The sequence below is a fragment of the Desmodus rotundus genome, chromosome 12 (genome assembly GCF_022682495.2).
Source record: "Desmodus rotundus isolate HL8 chromosome 12, HLdesRot8A.1, whole genome shotgun sequence".
In the NCBI taxonomy this organism is placed as follows: Eukaryota; Metazoa; Chordata; class Mammalia; order Chiroptera; family Phyllostomidae; genus Desmodus; species Desmodus rotundus.
The window spans coordinates 77,556,182-77,562,686 of NC_071398.1; the positions used below are offsets into that span (position 1 = coordinate 77,556,182).

The 6,505-nt window shown below is 38.7% G+C and overlaps 1 pseudogene; it reads right to left on the reverse strand.

Annotated features, from left to right (window-relative positions):
* Nucleotides 1–3,005: 3,005 nt before the first annotated feature.
* On the reverse strand, nucleotides 3,006–3,330 carry LOC112315676 (ATPase inhibitor, mitochondrial pseudogene; annotated as a pseudogene).
* Nucleotides 3,331–6,505: the final 3,175 nt, after the last annotated feature.

The following is a 6,505-nucleotide window of genomic DNA, read 5'->3' on the forward strand; positions in this document are numbered from 1 at the left end:
GGAGGAGATATAAGGGGAGTTATATAAAATCCACTAGTGTAGATTAAGAGGGTGGGAGAAAGCAAAGCAGGGAAATCTCTGGGATTGGATAAAAAGTAAAGTGGGGAGACACATACTTCTTTTATATTGATGGGTACAGGATAGTTAACAACATTTACGGCACTCAGCGGTGGTATGCAGGGAACAAGATAATAATGAGGGATTCTGTAGTCTCCTGTTCTGGTATAAGTTATACCCTGTGGGGTCCAGAAAAAGGGGATTACTCTGACATTTCAAGGATATGTTATCTTAGATGAAAAAATACAATGGACAGGTTTACTTAAGGTAAAGATTGACCTTTGTCAAAGAAGCTACAGACCTACAATGTGGCTATCCATAATGACTCACTTTTCACTAGGAATTTTTATTTTTTGCTTTAAAACAATTTCATTTTTTATCATTTTTTTTACTGTGGTTCGAATACAGTTGTCTTTATTTTCCCACCACCACGTTCCCCAGCCCCACCCACCCCTACCTCCCACTCTCAATCCTAACCCCCTTTGGCTTTGTCCATGGGTCCTTTATATATGTTCCTTGATGACCCTTTCCCCATTTCCCCTTTCCCTTCTTTCCCCCATTATCTTCCTCCCCTCTCCCCTCTGGTTACTATCAGTTTGTTCTTAATTTCAGTGTCTCTGGTTATATCTTGCTCACTTGTTTGTTTTGTTGATTAGGTTCCACTTATAAGTGAGATCATCTGGTATTTGTCTTTCACTGCCTGGCTTACTTCACTTAGCATAATGCTCTCCAGTTCCATCCATGCTGTCGCAAAGGGTAGGAGCTCCTTCTTTCTTTCTGCTGTGTAGTATTCCCTTATGTAAATGTACCACAGTTTTTTGATCCACTCATTTACTGATGGGCACCTAGGCTGCTTCCAGTACTTGGCTATTGTAAATTGTGCTGCTATGAACATTGGGGTGCATAGGTTCTTTTGAATTAGTGTTTCAGGATTCTTAGGATATAATCCCAGCAGTGGAATTGCCAGGTAAAAAGGCAGTTCCATTTTTGGTTTTCTGAGGAAACTCCATACTGTTTTCCACAGTGGCTGCACCAGTCTGCATTCCCACCAACAGTGCACTAGGGTTTCCTTTTCTCCACAACCTCACCAGCATTTGTTGTTTGTTGATTTGTTTATGATGGCCACTCTCACTGCTGTCAGGTGGTATCTCATTGTGTTTTAAATTTGCATCTCTCTGATGGCTAGTGATGCTGAGCATCTTTTCATATGTCTCTGGGCCCTCTGTATGTCTTCCTTGGAGAAGTGTCTGTTGATGTCTTTGGCTCATTTTTTACTTGGGTTGTTTGTCTTCCTGGAGTGGAGTCATGTGAGTTCTCTATATATTTTGGAGATCAAACCCTTGTCCGAGGTATCATTGGCAAATATGTTTTCCCATAATGTTGAGTCCCTTTTCATTTTGCTGATGTTTTCTTTAGCCGTGCAGAAACTTTTTATTTTGATGAAGTCCCATTTGTTTATTTTTCACTTATGTTCCTTGCTCTAGGGAACATATCAGTGAAAATATTGCTGCATGGAATATCTGAGATTTTCCTGCCTATGTTCTCCTCTAGGACTTTAATGGTATCATGATTTATATTTAAGTCTTTTATCCATCTTGAGTTGATTTTTGTGTATGGTGTAAGTTGGTGGTTGATTTTCTTTTTTTTTTTTGCATGTAGCTGTCCAGATCTCCCAACACTACTTATGAAGAGGCTATTTTAATGGTTCTGCCCCCTTTGTCAAATATTAATTGACCATAGAGACTTGGGTTTATTTCTGGGCTCTCTGTTCTGTTACATTGATCTATGTGTATGTTCTTATGCTATCACCAGACTCTTCTGATTACCTTGGCCTTATAATATAGTTTGATGTCAGCTATGGTGATCCCTCCAACTTTGTTCTTCTTTCTCAAAATTGCTGCGGCTATTCAGGGTCATTTATGGTTCCATATGAATTTCTGAAATGTTTGTTCTATATCTGTGAAATATGCTGTTTGAACTTTAATAGGGATTGCATTGAATCTATAAATTGCTTTGGGTAGTATGGACATTTTGATGATGTTAATTCTTCCAATCCATGAGCCTGGTACATGTTTCCACTTGTTTGTGTCTTCCTTCATTTCTTTCTTCAGTGTTATGTAGTTTTCTGAGAACAGGTCTTTTACCTCCTTGGTTAGGTTTATTCCTAGGTCCTTTATTTTTCTTGTTGCTATAACAAATGGGATTTTTTTCCTGATTTCTGTTTCTGATATTTCATTGTCGGTGTACAGGAATGCCTTCAATTTCTGAATATTGATTTTGTATCCTGCTATTTCGCCAAATTCACTCATTAGGTTTGAGTAGCTTCTTGGTGGAGTCTATAAGGTTTTCTATGTACGCTATCATGTCATCTGCAAACAATGACAGTTTTACTTCCTCCTTTCCAATTCGTATGCCTTTCTTCTTCTTGTTTGATTGCTGTAGCTAGGACTTCCAATACTATGTTGAATAGGAATGGTGAAAGAGGACATCCTTGTTTTGTTCCTGATCTTAGTGGGAAAGCTTTTATATTCAGACCATCTTATGTGGTTATTTTTGGTCTCTGAGTTTGTTGGGCCTGCCATGCAGGCCTCCTCTGAACTTGCCAGGTTTAGTATGTGGTCCCTTTTTCACCCACAGTATGAAGTGATATCTCATTGTGGTTTTAATTTGCATTTCCCCGTTGACTGGCAATGTTGAACAACTTTTCATGTGTTTATTGACCACTTTTTAAATCTTCTTTGGAGAAATGTCTATTTAGAGCCTTTGCCCATTTTAAAATTGAGTTATCTTTTTATTATTCAGTTACAAGCATTCTTCATATATTCTTTTTTTTTCACTGATGACAATTTATTATAACCTGTTGGCAGCACAGATAGATCTTAATTACCAGAATTATGTCTTCATAGAAGTGAGCAATAAGTAGCCATTCTACAGGGAACTGTGTGCACTTAATCATCAGCACGATCTTTCAGTCTCTTGATTGTCTCTGTGCTGCTCAATTTCTTTCTGCAGAGCTCAGTCTCCTTTTTATGATGAATGAGCTCATCTTCATCATGTTTCTTCAAGGCTGCCAGTTGTTCTCTAGTCTTTGCTTGGAAGTATAGTTCCTCTTCAGCCTGCTTTTTTTTCCTGAAGGGCCCACCAGCCTCCCTCACCATGCCTGCACAAGAGCAGACATTCTATGACTTTTCAGAGCTGAAGCTGCAGGCGTGCATTTGCCCTCACGCCCCACACACCAAGCCTCACCCTTGCCACCAACACCATAACTGCCATGGTTGTCAGTGCAATACAGCCCTTTGTATATTCTTGATAAAAGTAACTTCTATATACAATATGCAAATATTTTCTCCCATTCTGTTCATTGTTTTTAACCTTTTTTATTGTTCCTTTGAGGCTCAAAAGTTTTGAATTTTGATGAAGTCCTATTTGTCTACTCATTTTTTAGTGTTTGTGTTCTTGATGTTATAACTGGGAATCTTTTGTCAAATCCAACCAAGATCATGATATTTTGCTCCTATGTTTTCTTGTAAGAATTTGATAATTTTGCTTTTAAATTAAGTTTTTGATCCATTTTGTATATAGTGTGAAATAAGGGTCCAACTTCATTCTTTTCCACACGACTAACCCATTGTTTCAGCACCATTTATGGAAAAGATTACTCATTTCTCATTGTATGGTCTTGGCACCATTGTTGAGATTAGTTGACCATAGATGTATGGGTTTTTTCAAAAACTCTTAATCTTTTCCATTGGTCTATGTTTCTACTCTTGTGCTAGTACCACGTTGTCTGGATTACTTTGTAGTTGCTTTGTAGCAAGTTTGGAAATCTGGAAGTGTGAGTCCCCCTTTTTATTCTTTCTTTTAAGGATTATTTTGAACATTTTGTATCCCTTACAATTTGATATGAATTTATAATCACCTTGTCAATTTCCACAGAGAAGTTAACTAGGATTCTGATAAAGATTGCAGTGAGTTTACTGACAGTTTAAGGAGTATTGCCATCTTAATCATGTTGAGTCTTCTGATACACGAACATGGTATATGTTTCCACTATTTAGATCTTTAACTTTTTCAACATTTTGTAATTTTCATAATGTAAGTTTTGCACTTTTTTTTAATTTATTTCTCAGTGTTAGCAGCAGAAAAGGCACCAGAATGTTACAGGACCTTGGTTCAACAATGAAACAACTCAGAGCCAAGGAATTCAAATTATAAGAGAAAGTTTATTTAGAAAGTCACAGAGGTAGAAAAGGTGCACCAGCTGAGCAGCATCGGCTCAGGAAATGAGTTACAGAGGCAAAAGAAGGGCCCAAGGAGCTTAGGAAAAAGAAAAGACCAAGAGAACACACCTGGGGAAAGGAGAGAGGGTGAGAAAAGGTGTGGGTATGCTGAAGAGAGATAAAGACAGTGCACTGGGTCTTTGTCTTAAGAGCTTTTTTCTGGAGGTCTCAGGGGAGGATCTCAATAGAATATTCATTAGCTTTCCAGGTGTGTCTCCCCAAGGTCATGGTCTCATCAGTACCAGAGCAGTAGATCATTAGTCATCACAGCTGGTCCTGATGTCAGCCATGGCACTGCCCTGCCTGCCCTTGCTGCATTTTTGGGCCTGAAGCTGAAACACAACTGAGGCCTAGAAGTTATCTCTAGGTTTAATCCTTAAGGGTGTGGTAGCTAAAGGCTTGTGTAGTTGTATGAGGTTATTCCCTTGCCCCCTTTGTTCCTCTTCTAAGGAGGTATACCACATGGCTGGCAACATGTCAGGGGAGGAAAGTTCAGGGGACAGTGCTAACCACATGAAAGGTCAGGAGGTCTAAACCACATGACTAGCAATATGCTAGCTGGTCTAAACTGCATGACTAGTGATATGCTAGGGGAGAAAGTGTCACCCTAGGGGTAAGGTCCCACCCTACAATTGTCCATTGCTAGGCACCCAGGGCTTTCCACCCTGGGTGACTTCCATACTTGATTTATCATTCATGTCTGCTTACTCTGCTCATGTCTGTCTAACTGCCTACTATATCATAAGTATTTTATTTATTTTGATGCCATTATGAATAAAATTGTTTTCTTAATTTCATTCTTGGGTTGTTCATCACAAGTATAGAAATTGATTTTTGTGCATTGATCTTTCATTCTGTAACTTCGCTAAACTCATTTATTAGTTCTAATAGTTTATTAGTAGATTCTTGATAATTTTCTGTATAGAAAATCATGTTATCTTTAATATAGATAGTTTTAATTGGTTATTTTCTTTTTTCTTTTTTCTTTTTTTATAATTATCTGAATGGCTTATATTTCTTTTCCTTGCCTAATGGGCCTGGATAGAACCTCCAGGAAAATGTTGAATAGAAGTGGTAAGAGTAGACATCTTTATCTTGTTCATCATTAAGTATGATGTTAGGTGTAGATTTTTCATAGATGCCCTTTATTACATTGAAGAAATCCCTTCCATTCCTAGTTTGTTGAATATATTTATCATAAAAGGCTGTAGGATTTTATAAAATGTTTTTTCTGCACTTATTGAGATAATAACGTGATTCTTGTACTTCAGAGCTATACTAGCTTTATTCTATGGTATTGATGTATTACTGTGACATCATATTCCTAATAAGAAATATATATTTGGTCTTCATCCCCACCCCATGCTCAAAATTCTGAAAACCTTTAGAATTTCCTAAGTGCAGAGAGCTATAAAAAGTGTCTTTTGTTACGTTAGTGAGGTGGCTTTTGTAAAGCACCCAAAGGTGTAGCTGGTTGCCAGGGAAACCAAACAAGTGATTAGAGGATTGGAAACTTCAGCCCACCCCCAAGTTGGGGGGAAGTGGGGCTGAGGTTGAATCAATTGCAAATGACCAATAATGAAGCCCCTGAAACTGATGGTTCTTAGGACTCTGATTAAATTTAGTATTAAATTCTAGCTCTAGAATCATCTATCTATCTATCTCTACCCGTCAGAGACATTGTCTTTTCTCCCAGATAATCAGCAATCCCCCAGGCAGCAGAAGACAGTAGCCCGGATCTGACTCATGGTCACAGGGTTCTGACCTCTGGCAGGCTAAAGATAACATCTGGACCTAGGCTATGTTTCAGTTCCTGAGCCCTAAGGTAGAACAACCTTCTGGCTACTATCCCATGGGGCAGGACAGAGGGATGAAGGAAAAGACTGCAGAGCTATCCTCAAGACCTAAAGATATGATGACCCTTAACTCACCTCCAACAAATCAGCTCCCAGCACAACCCCAAACCTCTAACCCATGGTGTCTTGTGATTTTGTTTAGAGCCCAAGCTCCTCATCTCCAAATTGGCCTATTCAACATTAAACTATTTTTTCGTTGTTGTTGTTTCTGTACAGCAAACTCCTGCTTGTGCATTTCTTGGGGCCAGTGCATGCAGGCAGGTGGACCCAAGGAAAAGTACTGAGGCTCTAGTAACACCTCCATTTCTAAAA